Genomic DNA, 23,491 nt, shown 5'->3' with positions numbered 1-23,491 from the left:
GTCAGGTTTAGCCGTTGTCGGCGCTAATGAGATTGAAAGAGTTATTATAAGAAAGAATATCAATAATGATGATATTGTTGTAGTATCTTTTGACATTTTAATGTTAGTTATGACGAAAATTATGGCTGGTTAGCATGACTAAGAGTACTCAGGGCCTTGTCTTGTTGTCGATCGTAGGTCATATTCCTAACCCAGTTTAGCTGGTCGGAGACTGCGCGGCGATGATGAGTAATGAGGTCATGGGTTTGGCAGTTGATTGAATTTGTTTCGATAGCTGCTGATCGGTCGTGAGTACCGATGGTGGGGCCATGAGAGTGCCTTTGTGATCGGCCATGAGAGTGCCGTTGTGTTCGGTCATCTATACCGATGGTGAGGCCATGAGAGTGCCTTTGTGATCGGCCATGAGAGTGCCGTTGTGTTCGGTCATCTATACCGATGGTGAGGCCATGAGAGTGCCTTTGTGATCGGCCATGAGAGTGCCGTTGTGTTCGGTCATCTATACCGATGGTGAGGCCATGGGAGTGCCTTTGTGAACGGCCATGAGAGTGCCGTTGTGATCGGTCATCTATACCGATGGTGAGGCCATGAGAGTGCCTTTGTGATCGGCCATGAGAGTGCCGTTGTGATCGGTCATCTATACCGATGGTGAGGCCATGAGAGTGCCATTGTGTTCGGTCGTGAGTACCGATGGTGATTGGCCGTGAGTGCCATTGTGACTGGCCGTGAGTGCTGGTGGTATCGGATGGTGATTCCGATGGTCGGATGCGTTCCGATAGTGCGTGACAGTGTGTCGCGGGTATTAGTTACGTTAACCTTGGCCTTAGTTTTGGTTGAAATAACTTTAAGATTCTAGTTGAAACTAGATTTGTTCTTGACTGAGTTGAAAACTTTGTAGTTTTGATTTGAATCTGTGGAGACCTGACATTTTACTGACATGCACCTTCCTACTCATAGTGGTATTGTAGGATAGCCGAACGGTACTTTAAGTTACATGAGTGAGGTTGTCATATTACATGACGACTTAAATGCTGATCCACACGAGGACGCGTGAGAGTCAGGATCGCCGTGTCGGCGCGCGGGGCGCAATAAATTAAATAACTTAATGTTATAGTTCTCACAACACTTTCAATGTGTTAGCTAGTTTATTGCTATGGAATTTTAAGCAGCGCCAAAGCTCTTATGCCAGAGTTAAGTGCGCGCCTGGGAACGAAGGTGACATAAATCTCCATGTTGCCTGACGTAGTTGTGGACCCGTTCAAGTGCAGTATTGATGAATTAATAGCTTTACAAAAACTTCAGGTACAGAGCCCTGGAACGTAGAGATTTTGGGACTCAGTGTTAGAGTCATTGCACATTCGGGTTTTGGACGTGGTGGTGACTGGGCGTGGTTCACAAATTCGTCAATCGCTCCCAATCTATTTAATTTAGGCGTCTCTAGCTTTGTTAAAGTAATTCAGTAACTTTGATCTTTCTGTTAAATTTAACTGTGGACAATATTGATTAAATTACGAACCAGTCTTTACATTCTAGTCTATAGTAAAGTTAGTCGTTTATAATCAGTGATTATAATTAGTGTTAGTGTCCACTCGCACGTGTTCCCTATACGCCCACATAGGTAGATAGTATGAATTCAATGAGAGACCCTTCTGGTGCCGTCCGAGAGCCCGACGCTCCGACATACTTATTATCAATTTTTAATGCGAATGTGTCATCCCGAGATATAATTCTACAAGTTTCTTTATTAATACAATTCCAAGTAGCTTTAATTTTGTTGCCAGAGTTTTTAATGAGACAACAAACCTACACAGCTCCGGAAGTCGAACCTTAATTTCGAACTCCTCCTATGTTCTTCTGATTAATTTCGTTGCGGTTCCAATGACAGTTTAACTTTCCCCCGCCCCGGGACAAACTTGACCTTCATTGGTTGGGTTTTTGTGGCGGTCAAGCTGTAGATCCTGGCTACACAGGAGTTGCAGTGGTGGGAACGAGAGGTGGGAATAGTCCCGAAAACCTACACAGCTTCGGCCCAAAACTCCGCCACAAGAATGGCGTTGTCAGTAACCTTAATTAAATCGAAAATTTTTCGGTGATTTTGAAATAGCGGATAGCCCTAGTGATGCTCTACCTCTGGGCTTCGGCTTGACACTGTTTTTTGGGACACCCTGTATACTTATATTATTAATTTACCTATATCATCATGAAGGCAGATGAAAGATCAAACAGCCTACCTATTTGAAGAAATTAATCTACTTAGAGTATCTCAAATAAAACCTAAAGCTGTACAAAGACATGATCATTGTTATCAATTGCTTGTGAGAATTAAATTACTACTAATTATATATAAATATGATTTTAATAACCTCCAACTAAGAATGTTCGGAAGAACGGCATTTCAAGCGTGCATGCATCCCGCTTCGAGCAAGGTCACTTTCGATGTGCCAGCGCATTAACGGTCTATCCTGATTCTAGAATATTCTTATTATGCAATACAAAGACTGATATAAATCTTTTTAGTATCTTTGAGACAATAACAAATTAAGAAGTTGAGTATGTTACTTAAACTATTCGAGTACTAAATTAATCAATGATAATACGAGGTGATATTTGTTTGACCTCATAAAGGTTGCAAAAAGGCGCTGGATGCAGGCCGCTGCCAACTGTCCAATCTGGAAAAAATTGCGAAAAGCCTATATTCAGCAGTGAACGTCCTGTGGCTGTCATGATGATGATGATGATGATAATGATGGAATACTAATTGTTAGAAATATCACACTAATTATCTAGCTTTAAAGCTTAGTAGAGCTTGAACTGTTTCGGTTAGATAACGGATAAACATAATTGTACAATATATAAGTACATCTGCTACTACATTGCTGAAATTTTCAGTGAATTGAACTATAACTATTTACGGTACAGGTTACAGTTACGTGTTTAGGAAGTTCTGAAGTACTTGTTTTCAGCATATTCCAAACACAAATTTTCACCACTAACTAGTTTTTGCTCTAGTAACTAGGATCTAGTTATCAGTAGGTCACTTGGTTAAAGAAACGTGTATACTAGACTAGCGGCCGCCCGCGACTTCGTACGCGTGGATCCCGTTTTACCCCCTTAGGGGTGGAGTTTCGCAAAATCCTTTCTTAGCGGATGCCTACGTCATAACCTCTACCTGCATGCTTTTCAGCCCGATCTGTCCAGTGGTTTGGGCTGTGCGTTGATAGATCACTATGTCAGTCAGTCACTTTTGAGTTATAATTTAGATTTTGTTTTACGCGCTACGATGCGTGGGTAGGTTATACATAATTTATTATGTTACCCGAGGGTAATCTTCCTGATCGTTTCCTTGTAGAAGAATCAAGATTGTCTTCGTAATCTATAATGTTCATTTCGCTTTCATAATAATTCAATATCCGCTCATCGTATTATGTAAATGGGTATTTATTATTAGGTACACTACATTAACTAGAAGATTGGTAAACTCTGAATGGTATACCTATACGATAGCTTCGCTAGCGTGAATTTCTTTCTGTCACAGAAAGTCTATCGTCTAGGTATTGTTTTCGTAATTTCACCATTCAAATACTCAAGTTGATTTCCAGACTCTTGTACACCATTTAGGGGGTGAATTAATTGTTCGTTCGTTCGTTCGTTTCAGCCAAATGACATCTTCTGCTGGACAAAGGTCAAATATATTACTATACCTACTATTAGAGGCCGGTAGATCTATTCTCATAAATAAAACGCTGGATACTCATCTTTCACATTATATTGCCTTATTTTAGATACAATTCATCACTTAGCACAAAAGCGCGCGGAGTCGTCTCCGCGCGTCCCTCTATTCTGACGTTTGATTCTCGTGTGACATTGACAATACGTCAATGTCACTATGACAGCAGCTCATTGGCTATAACGATACCGCTATTTGAACGTTTTATATTTTTCACAATTAACAGTTCGGCCTTCCTGCAATTCCTTCGCCCTCGAAGGTCTGCTCATGGCACACTTGACGCCTCGTATTGGGATCCAGCTGAGCACCTGGCTAGATCCACTCTGCCTTCTCCACCACCATTCGCACCACACGCTGACCACCTTTGGTTCTGCTGAAACGAGAAATCATCACACAATACATCTATATCATCGTCACACGGTACATCTATATCATCACACAGTACATCTATATCATCATCACACAGTACATCTATGTCATCATTACACAGCACATCCATATCATCTAGAAGCTCAGCGTGCTCCTCAATCAGTAGCGCCACGCCAATGGTCATACAGACGCTATCACAATTATCTCTTCGTTCAATATTTTAGAATCAGCTGCTTCAATAATGACAATAATGTCGATCACACACATGCCATCTTAATCTAGGCACCATAGCTCATATGCCCAAAATGTTACCACCGACGAAACTCATCCTTTGATGCCCAATTAGGCCTTTATCCAAGGTTTCTATCAAGTTTGTTCAACCACCACAAAAATACAACTTATTGGTTCCGATAAACTCCAAATCATAGAACTGTAACCCATTCTACTTCCAAGAATGGAAAGAACCCTCACTGTTGATAAGCAGTGGACTGCATGTTCGTGGGATAGGAACCGGCATAAATCTTGAAGGCAGAGTACTTGTTGTAGACAGCTTTATTTCTGAGTTCTTCACTTTTTCTTTTCGACCACTTTGATTTCTTAACTCGCTTCTTATCTGAATTAAACTAGTCAGCTGGAATGCCCTGCTCCCTATTTTATACTCTTCCCTTTCTCTCGCGATATTGCCATCTCTGTCTCTCATGTTCTAGAATATTCAAAGCGAGAGGTCCGATGTGACCGTCTCGTTATCCTCGATCTTCCCAGTGACGAGATGCAGTGTTGCTCGATTGCACGTCATCGTCCTTGCCTTCTTGCCGTGGCCATCCAGACTTCGGTCTTCTGAGGAACGACGGCCCTTGGAACAACAGACTCATCCTCTTCCGATGTAGGCACGTATCCCGCTCTCGACGCCACGTCGGCTACGTTCAAGTGAGTGGGTACTCAAACGCTACTCCGACGGCCTTGTCTCCTCGGTGATCTCTTCAAGTCGATGCGCTCCGTAGGGTGTATAGTGGCGGCTTCCGTTCCGCAGCCAATGCAGCACAGTTTAGGAGTCACTCCAGTAGATAGTGTCTTCTACAGGCAGCCGATGCACTTCCGTTCATGCTGCTTGTAGCTCCAACCTCGATATCGTTTGTGTCTTCACTGGAGCCACTTTGGCACGCGCAGCTACCAGCACAACTTCCGCGTCCTTCCTGTCGTTGTAAGTGAGGTGCCAATACGCAACGGCGGCGTAGGCTTCCTCGCCTGCATCGCAGAAGATGTGCAGCTCTCGGAGTTTCATTTATCTCCCCCCCGTAGTAGTATCGAGGAATACGCAGTCTCTTCATAATCTGCAGGTCTGACAGCCATTTCTCGAAGTATGCTGCGACGTCTTCCAGCACGGGCTCGTCCCATCCGGTCTTGAGGCGCCACTGCTTTTCAGGAGCTTCTAGGGGAGTCGCTCCTTTCTTCGCGCGCCTGCCGCTCGGGGCGACTGCTAGCAGCCTGTCGTCGTTGCTGTTCCAGTTCCGGACATGGAAGACCGCCTTCCTGTGGTCTTCGTCCACTTGAAAAATCACTTCTTTGCTTGCTCGATGTCGTTGAAGCTTTCCACGAAGTCACCACTACAGCGCCCGGCGTATGCCTTTCTCAGTAGGTTCTCCATTTGCTCATGATACTGCCTCTTCTCTTCGGTATTATTCAGAATTAATTTAGAACATTGTGAAATCCTAATGACGTAATTATAATGAAGTTATACAATGCAATACAAATAAAATAAATACTATCGGACCTAAATGATTTATGGGATTGGTTATGGTTCTTTTAACATTTTCTCTTTAAACCCACACAGATTAGGCCATTCCACACAGTTTGCGCCTCGCCACACAGCCCTATGATGTCGCTACACAAGCCAAAACATCATAGTTCATGATGTCTCCCACACAAGACACGACATCTTCACAATTCCTGATGTCACACCAGACATCCCACTCAGAATGACAATGTCCACACAGTTTCAAGACAATGCCACATGTCCTCCTCACACAGCTATCAGGACATCCATCTCACACAAAATGACAAAGTCCACCCAGTTTCATGACAATGCCCACTGGTGTATGATCCTCACATAGTACATCATACCCCTATTATTATTATTATAATCAAACCATTCCCATAATCACAACATCATAAGAAATTTGCTAAAATTATCTTTATTTAAATAATAAAATATTTCAATGTAAACTCTAAAATATTAAGATGAATAACACAACTACATAAATCATCATCAATAATGCCAGTAATAAACAGTGAAACAAATTATGCTTAACATTGTGTCTTAGTGAACACAAATTTGCTTCACACACAAATGCAACTTTATCATAATAAACTTACTGTTATTATTGTGTTGACAGCAATACACTTCCAACTATTATCTTTGGAAACTGCACATACTTCCATGAACTTACCATTCTCAAATAGGAACAAGCATTCATGGAAATATCCAAGAACTTTAATTTAACAAGTACAATACTTCTCTTCTCATGCTTGGCCAAAATTCACCCACAATGCAACTGACTTCATATTCAAGTATCTGTTGTCAACCCAGTCATTACAGGGAAGCACACAACACAATCATCACCAATATAAACTTTATTTGATCACTGCTAGTACTTTGCTCCATTAATACCATTATTCAAAAACATAACCCTCCTTCTGGCGCAGTCGGGTAAATAGCTAACTTTCGCACAGTACAGTAGTATACCACACAATAGGCCAATGCTTATGACCAATGATAAGCCTTTATTTCTATTCAAACACATAATTAACTCTCTTATTCACCATTATTAATAATAACTTTTTGCTTAAGACTGTTAGCGGCAGTTGGGAAGTTCTAAAGTCTAGCAGTAGACTGTAGCCAATTTATTATTACAATCTGTTCACACTCAAGTTAATTGTATGCAATTTCATGCCAATGACAAGAATAAGCACAGTTAAACAACCAAGCCGCAGTGGCACTGCTAGTCTCAGCTCAACCCTTGCAATAAAACATTAATTCAACTCACCAAATATCACAGCTGATTCCTTTTGTATTGCATTTTCACTCACCAAATATCACAGCTGATGCCTTTTGTATTGCATTACCTTCTGTCCAACTCCAAATTACTTATGTGGAGTACCCTTGCTAAGTGTTCAGCTTCACTCTGGTATTGTGCTTGACTGATTTGCTCACCACAGGGCCAACCCGCAGACAGATAAGTCACCACATCTAAAACTCAAGTCAAATCTAAAAATATGCACACACAACATGCTACAACCAGTAACCTTTTTATTAAACAGATAACCTCAAGATTAAAATCATTTTCACCATGCGAGAATAATTAACAATAATGGCTGGTACACAAGAATACCTTTAATGTACCACATTCTATATCTTTTATGTAATATCATAATTGGATAAATTTTGGTCACCCACACTTATTTTCAATATTAGTAATACAATCCAAATGACTACTGGCATTATAAATTAATTGATAAGTTGGAGAAATTCAATATTAACATTATCTTTACTCAAATATAGCATCATGTAACATAATGTGTCTTGCATCTACAGTAACCAGGAGTACACAATAATTGTGTTTAACAATTAATTGAAGTATCAATCATTATAAGAATACCAAAAATATACCACATGTTCAACGGTATAACTGGCTGCTTTACTTAATTCCAATTAGATAAATGTTTTAAGTTATCTCATCTTGTAGTATTTACTGAACATCAAGAAGGAAACATCATGATACTAAAACTGGTTTACACAACACAGACCTTAGCTTCAATTTACTTGAATAAAACTAATTATTAATTGTTACCCAAAATAATGCCAAGAGGTTACTCGGGCATGATTACCAAACTTGTTTAATTAATCTGACCATATTCTATGTATTCTTTAGAGATTTTAAATTTCAACAGGTTATTCTTCGCAGAATGTAAACATAAACAAATGAACACCGTTCAATTTAATTTACTTTACTAAAATAGTTTATTAGGCATTGCAGTTAAAGTGAGCACATACCGTAGCTTTCACACACATTCCTGGCATTATCAGTAAACTGACAATATCTATAACATTTGATGCATCATTCACTTCCATGCATTATTTTGCTCAAAAGTAAATGTGTTAATATTGTTGCTGTTGGAATAATCGATAATAATAATAAATCATACCTGCTCTGGGGCCATCGTTAGTCAAATTGTTCACCACTTACGTGACCACAAGCCAAGTTACGGAGGGAGTATCTTCATAATTTGCGTCATCATTTCTCGTACTTAAATACTTTTCTGCATCTCACACAGTTGTCAACGTGGTTTCCATGACATTCTCTCTTCATCATATTCCATTATAATCATAGAATCGTGGGCGTTTTGTGTTAACATTCGTGACAAATAACACGAAACATTGGTCACCTGGAATAGAGATGAGACGTATTTACTAGAACAGATCCACACACTAGGTATTTTACAGTACTAAGTGGCACCTATTCCAATTTTTAAAATACTTGATCCACGTAGTATTTTTTAAATTACACGATTTCCGACCCTACCATTAAAGTAATAGAGGTTATTATTGCATAATCCGTAGTCGTGTATTACGCACACCGCGTATTTCTCACTAAGTATTTTTTAAATTACACGATTTCCGACCCTACCCTCAAAGTAATAGAGGTTATTATTGCATAATCCGTAGTCGTGTATTACGCGCACCGCGTATTTCTCGCTAAGCTTATGTGCGAACGTAGAGATTCACTCCGTCTCTGTCTGACAAACAAATTTGAGCGCAGGCAGGTGTGAGATAGGAATAGGTGTTTGATGTATTACGTAATTTAAACTCTATTTGTACACAGGTAAGGTTTTGAATATTTTAATTTTTGTTCTCTCTCATCCAGCTCACTCCTTGTTGACTAGCCGGTAAAAAACCAGTTTTTATTCTTCCGACAGGTTTGTTTTGGTTTGTTGTCACGCGTCCGTGATAATTGCATAAATAAAAAATAGAAAAAATTATGTAAATATTTTTATGAAATTGATATCTTTTAAATACGCCAACTTTTAAGTTGACAGTCCTAAGCCTGTTGAAGTATGAAGGGAGGATATCAATCAATCAACAACCAGCAAAAACATTATTATTCAATTTCAAATTGCATTATTAATACTACGACTACGAGTGGATCTTTTCAAAGAAAATTGTATTTTAAAGTCATAATACGTGGATTAGTCCGCACTAGTCGCGTCAAGTATGGTAAATTACTACGTACTAAGTGGAACAGGTATTTGGATCACGTATTAATAAATACTTGGAATAGGTGCACCTAGTATCAAATTTACCTAGTATAACCCATCTCTAACCTGGAACACTTTGAAATCACGTTACTATCATAGGTTTCAGATCTCACTTCTGAACTATTAGAGGCCGGTAGATCTATTCTCATAAATAAAACGCTGGATACTCATCTTTCACATTATATTGCCTTATTTTAGATACAATTCATCACTTAGCACAAAAGCGCGCGGAGTCGTCTCCGCGCGTCCCTCTATTCTGACGTTTGATTCTCGTGTGACATTGACAATACGTCAATGTCACTATGACAGCAGCTCATTGGCTATAACGATACCGCTATTTGAACGTTTTATATTTTTCACAATTAACACTACCTAATCTAATCCATATGGTTTAATTAAATCTTACCCAAAATAAATAATTGTGTTATTCACTAAGATAGAGCCTCTAGCATTTCAATCTACTTACTGCGTCACCAAGTCATCAAATTTCACTTATTCGTCGACAAGTTTTATAATCCTGATTCTGAACGGTTCAGACCTGTTTTAAGATCTAGACATGCGCTTGCAGTGATTGCGCATCTTGGGGAAACGCACTCGTATTTAGTGCTTAGAAAATCTTGACATACGCAAGTGCACCGTAGACCTGTCCAATTCTCTCTATTTCTGTCCGTCATGCTGACGGTTAAGGACAAACCTCTTAATCGTGAGATCGTCTTGCGAAATATACAGGGTGTCTCAAAATTAGCACACTGGTGGCAGATGGGTCTAAGACGCATCGAACAAGCCTAAGTACGTTTTAAACAATAACATTATCTGACATAATGTTAGAACAGCGATTTGGGTCATCTTTTTATTTCCAAATATTTAGTTTAATAGTTTATTTTATTACATTATCAATAGTCCAAGATAAATATTAGTATATTTACTTTATTGTGATTTAATGTAAATTATTGGGACGTTTTTAATATAATTATATGTATTTTTAAAGTCATCTAATTATTCTATGGGCATTAATAATAAAAATTGGTTATACATTATGTCAAAACTCGTGAAACTTTTCTCTATGGACATATGGGTTGTTCGATACGCCTTAGGCCCAGCTACTTCCGATTATTATTTTATATTTTATTTTATTTTACTATATACTTACATCGCGAAGGATTCAATTTACTTTGTTAACTTCTATCTACAGACAGAATCGTTCTCAAATACAACTTTTTGCTATAACTTTCCACTACTAACACTATTGTCAGCCTCTTTTTCAAAGGTTTACATGCTTTAAAATGTACAAAGTTATAAATATTTATGCGAGCTAGGCAGTAACGTATCCCAAACATTTTTATCTTTTAAATAATCATCGACTTTATAGTAGCCCTTTTTCATTAAGATACTTTTAATATGTGCTTTGAATTTATGTATGATATAATAAGTCAATGGTAATTGAAACATTAAACAACAACAAGGCATAGAGTCGATGTTTCGCAATCACAAGATCCGCTACACAAAATGGAAAGGCTGACGACTAATACGAAAGTTTATTTATACTAATGTGTATTTTGAAATCAACTACCAACTAATAAAGTTTGTTTTCTCAAGTGCTTCGGATGTTGCATGAATAATAAATTGGCGATATTAGAAACTGATACAGTCGGAAAAGATGCAGTGGGTTCACCATTTTCGTAAAGAACATCGTCGCAGAATTTACACAACTTTATAAAATCACCGTTAACGAAGCCTGGTTTAAAGTATTCACACAGAACTGTCAATTGTAATGATATTTCCCAAAAACATAGGATACAATCCCACAAAAATTATTTAAGCTAAGCTTTAAAGAATTTTATCTGAGATCGCGATAGCATACAAAAATAGGGTCTACTTTGGCGGCTAGATGAAACTTCTTCCTCCAACTAACTACAAATGTAGTTTCAAAGGGAATAGAAATATAAATATGTTCCCTTTGATACTGAAAAAGAGAAAGAGAAAACTCTTTATTATGTCAAATTACATAAAGGGAACTAAAAATGTTTGGGGATTATGCTTATCTTTAAAAGAAATACGAATGTTAAAGTGTACAACTCTATCAATGAAAGTCTCCGAACATTAAGCTCAGTAGAAGCTTTCTGACTCTACTTCACATGTGCCTAGAGTAGTGCTTCCACTTTCGTGCATCAATAAAATATCCCCAGTTCAACGACATTATACATACCTTTTGCTTTTGTTTTATCACCAATTAGTTTGTAATTAAAACGAATGGAAGCTGTAACGGTTATTTTTGTCTTCGTGGCTAGAAATAGACACAAGAAGTGTTATGACAATTTGACAATCGTACAAGTTTTAGTAATAACTAGCGGCCGCCCGCGACTTCGTACGCGTGGATCCCGTTTTACCTCCTTCATCTATCTTACGCGGTTTAGACTTTTTCATACAAATGTTTTTTCCCGCTAACTCCCGTTCCCGTGGGAATTTTGCAATATCCTGTTGTAACTAAGCTTTAAGTTTACCAAATTTCAAGCGTCTAACTTAAACGGTTTAGATTTTTCATACAAAAGGATTTTCCCGCGAATTCTCGTTCCCGTGGGAATTTCGGGAATTCCTTGTTGTAACTAAGCTTTAAGTTTACTAAGGTACCTACATACCAAATTTCAAGCGTCTGACTTAAGCGGTTTAGATTTTTCATACAAAGGGATTTTCCCCCTAATTCCCGTTCCCGTGGGAATTTCGGGAATTACTTATTGTAATTAAGCTTTAAGTTTACTAAGGTACCTACATGCCAAATTTCAAGCGTCTAACTTAAGCGGTTTAGATTTTTCATACAAAAGGATGTTCCCGCTAATTCCTGTTCCCGTGGGAATTCCTAAGTATACTATAACCTGCCCAGGAGTATGAAGAATAATTGTACCAAGTTTCGTTAAAATCCGTCGAGTAGTTTTTGTTTCTATAAGGAACATACAGACGGACAGACAGACAGACAGACAGACAGACAAAAATTTTACTGATTGCATTTTTGGTATCAGTATCGATCACTTATCACCCCCTGATAGTTATTTTGAAAATATATTTCATGTACAGAATTGACCTCTCTACAGATTTATTATAAGTATAGATATATAGATTAAATAAGGCTTTAGAACTGTATGTACTAAGTTTGCGATGAAAAAAAGGAAGGATGGGATTAGAGAATAAACTCCTAGTACAGTCAGCGTCAAATACTTCAAGACACCCAAAGTAGCCAAAAAGTTCGCAACACGACTGTCCGAAGACGTCACGTTTAGAGTCTAGCTAGATGATAAGTTTAGTCAGTTTAGTTAAATACTGTGGTGTAATCTTATTATACTTAGGCCCGATTCGAGCAAACATTTATCCGAGAATAACTCCTGGTATAACTGGCACATTGATACACCTGATACACCATACAAGAATGCGTGGTAAATTCATTGAACCGCTCCTGAATCAAATGTACCTACTACTGCTTTACTATTTATTTATATTAACCGGCAGATAGTGGTGACTGAGTTTGTTGCGGCGCTTCTTCTCAGCACTTTCCAAATGTTGGTCTCGAAGCGTAAAAAGATTATGAGACATGTAGAGACTCCTTAAGAGCAAAATATTTGACGATTTGTTAGAACTATTTAATAGTCTATACAAATAAAGAAATTTTGACTTTGACTTTGACTTATTGACAGTTTCAGTATGGGAAATACGAGTATGTCAATATGTCGATTAACTAACGATTTATTCTGAGATAAATATTTACTCTTGTTTAGTCGAATCCATCCTAAGTTGTTCTCGTAGCAGATAAGTACCTATGCTTTTGGAACAAAAATGAATGGTCTATAGCTGTACCTAATTTAAATGATTGTGGGAAGTATTTTAAGTCAAAATATGTAACAATAAAATTATGTATTTAATTGGAAATTAAGTCAGCATTATAATGAATCGCATGTTCCATCCATTGTTTTGAAACTCATCTTTCAGCGCTCTAGATTCGATGAAGTGTTACAATTGCTATTGTCTTCGTTTGTTTGTTTGTTTGCAGGTCGATGATTGGAAAGGGTCAATGACATTCGCGTTTATTTGCTTATGTAATAATAACACAACATACTTTTTAAAAATTACCTGCTTACTACAGGCCACAAATGTGTTACAAAATTAAGTCAAAAGCCTTTCTTAGCTACATTGTTCGACCTGAACAAAGCTTTGAAAAATGTATAGTAGAGTTAAATTACAGTAAAAACTAACAGTAGAGTTAGTAGTAGTTTTATGTAATTTAAAGCTTAAAAAGTATTAAATTTCAACGAATGTAATCTGTGTATACAAAGGGAAATATCAAATTTTATTATTCTAACATACATCAACAGACACCTGATAACAATTAAACAAAGCCTTAAAACAGAAATATGATCCACATTACCAAAGTCAAGCTTATTACCGTAATTTATCCTGATAGTTCGGATTTCGTATTTTGGCTTAAATTGGACTTTAAGACGTGAATAATAAGAGCTTCCAAGCTTTCAAGTAGCATCGGTAAGTAACGTAACACACGTGATATCTGCGCGCACGCATTCGTGAGCCGACGGACGGAACGGGCGCGCGCGTCGTCGCCCCATCTAGGTCAAACTGTGCATTCGTTTCGAATACCGAATTTGAAGTTTTGTTTTTTATTTCCACGAGAAATAGCTTCTTAAATTCGGACTTTTTTCTGTGCTGTGTTTCTAACCTGCCAGTGTTGTGTTGTTCAAAATAATTGAATTGGATTGTGATTATTTACCGGTAAGTCGTATAAATTTTGTAATGATAAGGTTTAGAATCGCGTGCGAGGATTTGCAGACCACGGTGGGTTATGGAAGCGTTAACTTTGTACGGTGCAAGCGATTATTGTTGGAAATGGACCATGCGAGATTTCATTAGATGGTATGAATCTTTATGATTCTTAAGTTGAATGGGAGCACGTGCTTGAATTCCGTGTTCAAAAATTTATGTTCTTTTTATCAGACCGCATCTTAACTTATCATACACAAAATAATTGGGGGAATCTCTTAACTGTAAAGTTAAAAGTTTTTTAACATTATTTTTTAAACACAATAAAGTAAGTATTAATTCAAAGTAAAGTATCTAAATTACTTTTGCAATGTAAGTTTGCAATATTTTTAAATTGAGACAAATGACGAAAAGTTAGAAGTTTATGTAAAATCTGTGTAAGTAGTTATGACACCCAGTAGTGTACAAACATTATGTATTCTGTGACTCTACTTTAAGTCTAAGTTAAGTGTTACCTTACGACAGAAGTGATTGGCATATTTTGGGAGCTTAAATACACTTTCAGCACTTTCTCTGGCATTTAGTTATTGTTTAATGTAGTGTAGCCAATTAGATGCTAGATTTCTCAAAATGTTGCATTGAGTTGTAAATAGATAGTACATGATTTTAAAGTTCTACAATATAAATTACGTAACCCATAATAACATACAACATTACTACGAGTATTAGCTACATTATAAGTAATACAATCACAAAAACAACCAGCTGATTTTATACTCATTTGTGCATAGAAAGAAAACTCTATAAATGAGATTGAAACAATTTAACAAAAAATACCTGAAAGTTACATTATACCTACTCTAATCTACTTTGGTCGCCGTTTGGCTAAATAAGAGATTTTAACTTCAAATGCAGTTCCAGAATCGATTTCCATTGGGAGCAAGTATGATGAGCACGAGCATCAATGTTTTCCATATTTCATATAAAAGTTTTATTGACAATAGTTATCAATGAATACGTCACCTTTAAAGTGCGTGCACTACATACCTCTACGTCACTTGTTATTAATTTTGAATTACGACCAGCCAACATGAAGAAAAATACTTTTTATCAATAAACAGTCTATAGCATATTAGACTCTACATATTTATTCCAAAACTAGCTTTCCGCCCGCGGCTTCGCCCGCGTGGAATTTTGTCTGTCACAGAAAAACAATATCGCGCGCGTATTTGCTCACCGTTTAGACCTACCCTGGACTACGACAAACATTTTAAAACCAAAATCAGCTCAATCGGCCCAGCCGTTCTCGAGTTTTAACCAGACTAACGAACAACAATTCATTTTTATTTATACACCGTGTTACTTTGCATTCTTGCCATATTCACAGGGATAAAAGTAGGGAACAATACCTATTATTTACGATAAACAAAAGACTCCCATAAAGAAAGTACACTAAGATTTTAGTAAATTTGGTTTTTCAGTACAAATTGGAATAAACCAATTTTGTCTCGCACGTTCTACAGGTGCAAGTGGAATAAACCTAGTGGGCGTGGCCTAGTTCTTATTAATCTGTTGTTTTATGGCTCTGGGTACCAGCCTTTTTATCCAGTCATAATACGAGTAATTATTTAAAAATACCCTTCAGTTGATTTCAGATTTTTCTTTCTACTTTACGGGCTTAGGACCGTCAAAATACGTAATAATTATTAGGGTTTTAATTAATTTATAACATTGTACCCTATTTTTACAAATTAATAAATTAAGTATGAAATGAAATCACCTTATTCACAATTAATTATTTATTTATAAGTTCCTACTTACAAAGTTTACGTACTGAAGAAGGGTTCAAAGTGTCCTCCTTTCTGATGAAGGCACAGTCTAGCACGGCGAAGCGTAGGTTTTTCGCTTTAGTTTTCGCAACACATAAACGTTTTGTCTCACAGTTTCACTAAAACAATCCTTTCATGTAATGCGTTTACACTGTTTATCTCTTCTGCGCATATAGGTACCAGTCGTTTCAAGTCACTCCAAAAATCCATTGGTGTCAGGTCCGAGGATCGTGGTGGCCAAGCTACTGGACCACTCGTCCAATCCACTGTTCACCAAACGTATTATTCGCGCACTTGACGTCCTTATTGTGGGGGAGCACCATCCTGCTGGTAGTAGAGCATTTGGTGTAACGATAAGGGTACGTCATCAAGCATTTCGTCTAAGACGTCTTGCAGACACTCCAAGCACCATTTTGATTAAATTATTCGTTGTTTGAATACACTTCAGACATTTTTGTATTATTTATAACGTGATTTGTGATTGATGGATTTCTCAGTTTTTTACAAGTGTCAAAAAGACATTTTAAAGACAATAGATTGCAATAGATATTTAAAAATACAATAAAAAGTAAAAAAGTCTTCATCGCCATCGCCAACAAGTGATGTGCATGCGTTACGATAATTAGTGATGTGTTTAACAGATTGTCGATAAAATAAAATACTCAAGATTAAAAAAAAAATTTTTCGGGCATTATTTTTTTACGGATTTGTGTTCAGTAACAGTAATATAGTAACCTCTGTAAATATGGCAAGAATGCAAAGTAACACCCTGTATAGAAGATAACCACTATTACAACTACATACGATGCAGCATTGTTTAGCTTGTTGTGCCATTGTCTCTACATAGCTAGAAGTGCTGTACTAAATTTACTGTCAACATAAAACCATCGCATGCAGTTACGTTACAATTACCAAGTGCAGCGTAACATTTACGTAACAATATGCGTCAAAATCAACATTTGTCGGTGGATGTGCAAACTGACAGCTAAATTTACCGATGGGCTGATTTATAACGACTACCGTGCAATATAACGTATTTATTGTCTTTGCAATATTCTATATCGGTGACGTAACGAGTGTGACGTCATCAAGAAGATTCCTGTCATATTTCGCTTGTCTATTGTATTGGATTTCTATAAGAATAGGCTTAAGCTTGGAAATAAATAAAATAAATAAATAAATAAAAATTTATTTACAAGTCTAGCACCGTCATCAGTCTCTAGAGGTCCACTGCTGGACTTAGCGAGTGTCTCTTCTCTACCTGTTTCAGAACAATGTATGTGTATCTTTAAATACAGTGTATCAAGACTCATACTGTATAGTTGCTATGTTCTGAGTTGGTTACTTTGGTGTTTCTTTAAGCCTGAAGACAGTGATGAATCGTGGTGCATTGTATGCGTTGATTATAATCCACCTTAGCTAAATTTAGTTTATGCATATGGTGTTAAGTTTAATCAGCATTATTAAGCTCGCTAAGCTTAATGAAGTATAGTTTTCAACTCGAACTTTCACTGAGAATCAAATAAATTATCATTAAAATTGTGATTTCACATGCATCATAGTGCGATGTTGACCAAAATGGAAATATTACTTTTTTTTGCAGAAATGTTCGTATCAAAAATATCTCGGTATTTATTTATTACCTAACCATTTTTGCGCGACACTACTGCCCAGTTAAATAAAATAGGTTAACTTTGTTGTAAGAAGTTATACCTTGATATATTGGGGCTAGTTAAAGTTTGCAATGGTTAACACTGAACCGGTTTCTGAAATGAAAGTTTTCAGTTGCTGTTTTCCTCATTACTGAAAATATTCTTCGAACTAATTGAAAAGAAGATTAAGCTTTTCACTACAATGATAAATAGGTACCTACTACGCGATAAAAGGCTGTGAAATCATGGTTTCACCAAATGGAACCCACAGAAGTTTCACAGTTTTTAAAGCACTGTACTTTCAACTTATCAAATCACTGACTTGGTCACTATTTGATGAATATCTAACTGCCTATATCAGTGAGTAGTTATGAAAGCCATATCCTTATTATAGTCTTCTTTTCATAAAACAAACAGTTTGGGTAATTCTGCAATTTTAATTACAAGGTTCATTCATTAACAATGTAATAATGCGTATTTATTACTACAATTTGTACGCATACTGCAATATTGCGTACATTGCGTTCGTAATAACTTACATAAGTGGAGCACGCGTGTCTCAACTGCCAATTAATTTATTGATACACCAATTATTTAAATAAACAGTAAAAAACTGCATGTTTTAAAAAACGCGTTGATTTTATTAACCAACTTGATCAATATTTTCTGTTTTGGAAATGTAAGTTTTTTGCGGTCCTAGGTTGTCGTAATGGGCACTGTTTTGTAATAAAAATTGTAGTTTAATTTGATTGACTATACACGACTGTATCGATGTAATTAATGTTGTGTAAAAAAATATAGTTTATTGCCAAGCTCTTCTCAGCACTGGTCAATTTATTGTCCCGGAGCAGTGGTAGAGTTAATGTAATACTACGACGTGTACATACGCTTTTTCAAAGCCAAAAAATATTTGAGTTTTATAAAGTTTTTTGGGGAAATCCTGAAGTATACTTCAGTGTCAATACCACTTATGATCCACTGACCGTATTTCGGGTCAGCTGACCAAGTAACTGACATAGCAATGCTAATTTAATAGAGACTGTTAAAAAGATAATTAAGGTTAAAATAATATGCGCTCGCGCACCGTAACAGCATCTTGAAGTGTATCAAGGCTGCGACTTGAAAGGACGGAAGGATTTCGGGCATTTTAGATTGTATCAGGTTTCCTTTTACCCTTATAATAACACAAGTGATAGCATTGTTTTGATTTGGACTGACTAAATATTTTATACTTGAAGAAAAATCTATCGTCGAGGTATTTATGTTTTTACGGTGTCACAATAAGCCTAAATTTTGCGGTAGCCTTTGCTGTATATTCATTGGGCTGTAATTCTACTTACATTGTACCATGAAAGCTGATTTTTATGTATAGTATTTTGGGCAATGATTATAAGTTGTTTCCTCATCAGCCAGAGAGTTTTGACAGTTCTAACTCCTTGCCAGACAATCTATTGAGGGTAGCTGCCAAAGCCACGATGACCTAAACTTCATGATGCACCAACATTCTAACCTATATTGGGAGCATACGCTGACAAACTTTCAGCTTTTATAAAATGACGTAAGTCTGGTTTTCACTAGCTCTTAGTCTAATACATTTTTGTTGCAGAATAGCAACTTCTTATACTTGCTTTGCTAAAGCTAAGAGTTAAATATAACTGGATAGTTAAAAAAATAACTATTCTATAACGTTTAGGATCTCGCCAATTTTCAAACAAGAAGCATTGTTTCACTGATTAGCACTTTCTCTTACAATACGTTACTGTATGTAAAAGAAGTGATACTAAAAGAAATCTAATTAGTTTAGTTAGATGGTATTTTGATGTGTATTCCGAAAATGTTTTTACACTCAATCAAAATGTTTCAATGTAGCGAGGTAATCTATTTATGGCGTTAGTTAAGGCAGGTTCGTTCGTTTCGTTTCAGCCGAAAGACGTCCACTGCTGGACAAAGGCCTCCCCCAAGGATTTCCACAAAGACCAGTCCTGCGCCGCTCGCATCCAGGTGTTTGAACGCAATCACACCTGATGTTAGCTGAGATGCAGTCATGGGTAGGACCTATCAAACCTTTTAAACTGATTTTAAAACCTTTACTTTTATGAATATACGTACTACGTTATCTAGAACATATTTATTTATATAACAATATACATTACAGTCAAACCAATTCACTTACGTAAATAGACATTCATAATAATTCAGTCATTACAATTCACAAACGAATTAAACTTGATCGTAATTAACAACTTAATTAAACGTATTTTTATTTTAACTTGCTTGATGAAAATCCTTGTTTACATTCCAATGTTACGATACTATTCTGACAAAATTAATTAACAAGAAAAAACAATTACTAGAACAATGTTTTAACAAACTCGAATATTAACACACCTAAACAATACAAAAGTTTCTTTATTACGTTTGCTTATTACCAGTTTAGCAAAGGTAATTATTTGAAAACGTTTTTTTTTTAATATACAATATTTTATTTATTATTAAATCCGATTTAAAACAGGATTATTAAATATTAAATTAAATTAATTAAAATAACACAGTCCATATTAATTATAATGTTTTCGCAAAATGTTGGTATGAAGAGCCTATAAAAATAGTTATATACTCGCTCATCGTCATTGAAAATATCCAGCACCATGATAAACATTTCCAAAAGCTAAAACATTTTCACGGGACTGTTCCCACCGCTGCAACTCCTGTGTAGCCAGGATCTACAGCTTGACCGCCACCAATAAAAACCCAAGCAGTGAAGGTCAAGTTTGTCCCAGGGGAAAGCTAAAATATTTCTAGAATGTTTCAAATATTTCTAGAATTATTCACCCAATCACCATAAATCTTGGCACCATCTTCTAAAGACTTTCTTTCAGTAAGTTAGTCTGTATGCGAGCGATTTATAACAGTATTGTCTAAGGCTGGATTGCGTGATCAACGCCATCAGGTTTTACTTTCGCTTATCACAAAAGCTTCGTCTAAAAATAGGCTGTCTTTTTGCCTATTTACTCGTGTGATACTAACATCTAGGGCGGTGTTTGTCGAGACATTCCAACTACTGCAGCAAGATGCAATAAGTACTTAGCGAAGAACGAAGCTAAAGTTTAGGTCAAGTTTAGGTCGATGCTTGAGATTGGTTGAATTCAAAATTGAGAACAGGACAGAAACTATAACTTATTTCTCATCATCATTTCAGCCACAGGACGTTCACGGCTAAACATAGTTTATTAATAAAAAGGCGTCACAGTAAAATAAGTTTGGGAAGCCTTGAACTAATTTAATATTGTGTAGATACAGCCAATAAAGACGATATTTTCATGTAAATATGTATGTAAGTGATTTTGTATTCAACAAAATGTTCAACAATTAAGTTCAGCTTTTGTTCACTTTACAAGTAATTATTACATTGAATAATAAAAATTATTTTGTTCTTACAAATAATTCAAATATTTCGAGGAACTTACGTGTATCCTGTACTTTGTGATGCGGAAACTGTACAAATTAGCATTAAGTTCTACTAAAATTTTAAATTAGATCGTAGAAAATTGTAGAAACTAGGTAGATGTTTTATTTAGCAAGAAGTTTTTCAAGTAACATCTAATGAGCGGTTTAGGAATTTATTCTTGTTTAGTTATTTGAAATTTAAAACAATCTGATTTAGCTTTCAAGGATGAACAGGCCGTGAAGCCGGTTCATATATCTTTTTAGAACAACAGGAATAACTGCGACACTTAATTATGTATTATAATGATATCTGTTTTATGTAGAATTTAATTTGTCCTCCCAGTTAAATGCCTGTCACAAATTAGGTATTAGCACAGAATAATAATAAGTACTACGTACAGAAGTTTTACTTCGCGAAGGTATTTAAAAAATGTATGCTCAATGTCATAAACAATATGGTGTACTTTAGCCTGTCTCAAGATTCAAGCACCATTTTGTTGACAAACGTCAGTGATCGGCACTGCACCGAAGCTATAGGGCTGACTTCGGTAAAATGATGTGACGTGGGGTGCCAAACTGTGGAAAATGGCGGAGGAAATACATGATTTAGCATGAATTATCATGAATAATATTAACTACTTATTTACCTCTCAGTGTCTTGAGGCAACTTAAAAAAGTACATTCTGTGTTTTTATTATTATTTAGGCAGTTAAATACTGCACAGTATTTAGTACACCATTTTCTTTATTTTCTTCCATCATACACAAGAATACGCGTGCGTGAGTCAATGTTCGCTCGTATGTGAGGCCTTGTCGAATAGTATCCTGTAGGTGGGCCATCGTGCGTGTTTTGTTTTCGATGTAAACTCGCGGAGATGAATAGGCCTGGTATTAGTTTCAAAATATATTGTTTCGCTGTTGTTTGGACTAAGGCTGACTGAATCTACACAAATTATGTTGACGCACAGCTTATTTACCCAAATTATCTAAGCTGTGCGTGTGTAACTATTGAGATATTAAGTAATAATCGGTTTTTCCTCAATAAAAATCCACAGATTTTCGTCGATTTTCCCTTTTAGGCCTTGCTAATGTTTTCTATCGTGCGTGTTGTGTGTTTAACGGATTGCTGTGTTGATTTTAATGGTGTTTCCGACTTGGCGGCTCTTGCCTATCTTGATATATTATCCGCGAACACGGCATGTTTCTGAAAGGATTGCAAAAAAATATTTCGCGTATAGATACATCATCTTTTTTATCTACACCGACGAAAGATGTAAAGAGTCGGTATATAAAGCAAAAAAAAAAAACTATGTAGCCAGATCAATAACTTCTACGAGTATACTTACTAAGTATACTGATATCATAAATGCGAAAATAACTGTCTTTGTCTGTCTTTTTATTATAACCCTTTTAATTCTTAGGCTGAGTTGAGGCCCGATTCGACCAAACTTTTATCTGAGAATAAAGTTCTGGTATAACTAGCATATTGAAAGTTTCAGTATGAGAAATATGTCAAAATGTCGAATAACTGACTATTTATTCCAAGATTAATATTTACTCTTGTTTGGTCGAATCCACTCTGAACCGATTTAGATGAAATTTAGTAGTAATATTGTTTGAAACATAGGAAAGATTTATCACAGTTTTTATAAAAGTTTTTCTTTGATAGACAGAAATTCAGGCGGGCAAAGCTACGGGAAAAAGCTACTCAAATATATAATTATATGTGCCCATTATTGATTGTTCCCCATCCTCTCAGAGCCCATTGACCGTCCTTGTAAGCGATCTATAGAATGTGCGGTCTGGCGGCGCGCGCGCAGACCAATTTCTCTATAACGGGCCGCCCATGCTAATACGCGTACAGCTAGATCAAATTACTTGTGTGTTCATTATACTTTACTATGAGTTCTAACCGTTTTACTTAAAGCATGCGAGTATACTTTACAGGTGTGATGTACTAAGGTTCTTAAAGGCAAGGAAACTTTCATAAGAATAATTTTCGCCTTTTTAAGGTCCCGTAACCGCCTCTGTGGTCTAGTGGTAAGACCACCTACTTCAGACGCAGAGGTCCCGGGTTCAATTCCCAGTGGGGGCAGATTTTTCTGTTCGGTTTGGTTGATGATAGGGCTTGTTCTAAGTCCGCCTGGCTAGCTACCATACCACCATCTTACCTAAATCTGTCACCATAACAACAATGTTAACAGCATTATTGTGTTCCGGCAGTTAGAGGTAAGATAGCCAGTTCCTCCGTGGTTGAGAATCCGGGTGAAGCTCGTTTCCTCCTTCAGCCTTCGTCACTTACCATCAGGTGAGATACAGGCCAAGTGCTTCCTCATTGTGGATAAAAAAAAGTATTATAGAACTATGCGAAAAACTCTATTCATTTTAGTAGACCAATCA

At 36.6% G+C, this 23,491-nt stretch overlaps 1 long non-coding RNA gene across 1 annotated transcript; it reads right to left on the bottom strand.

The window, feature by feature from the left end:
• Positions 1-3,745: 3,745 nt before the first annotated feature.
• LOC135078713 (uncharacterized) lies at positions 3,746-9,771 on the bottom strand. Its single transcript, XR_010258653.1, has 2 exons — positions 9,473-9,771; positions 3,746-8,536 (listed from the first exon to the last, which is right to left on the bottom strand). It is a non-coding gene; the product is annotated as an uncharacterized LOC135078713 (long non-coding RNA).
• Positions 9,772-23,491: the final 13,720 nt, after the last annotated feature.

This window comes from Ostrinia nubilalis, chromosome 15 (genome assembly GCF_963855985.1).
Source record: "Ostrinia nubilalis chromosome 15, ilOstNubi1.1, whole genome shotgun sequence".
Taxonomy (NCBI): domain Eukaryota; kingdom Metazoa; phylum Arthropoda; class Insecta; order Lepidoptera; family Crambidae; genus Ostrinia; species Ostrinia nubilalis.
Note: the sequence above shows the minus strand (reverse complement) of the source record. Positions and strands in the feature narration are given on the sequence as shown.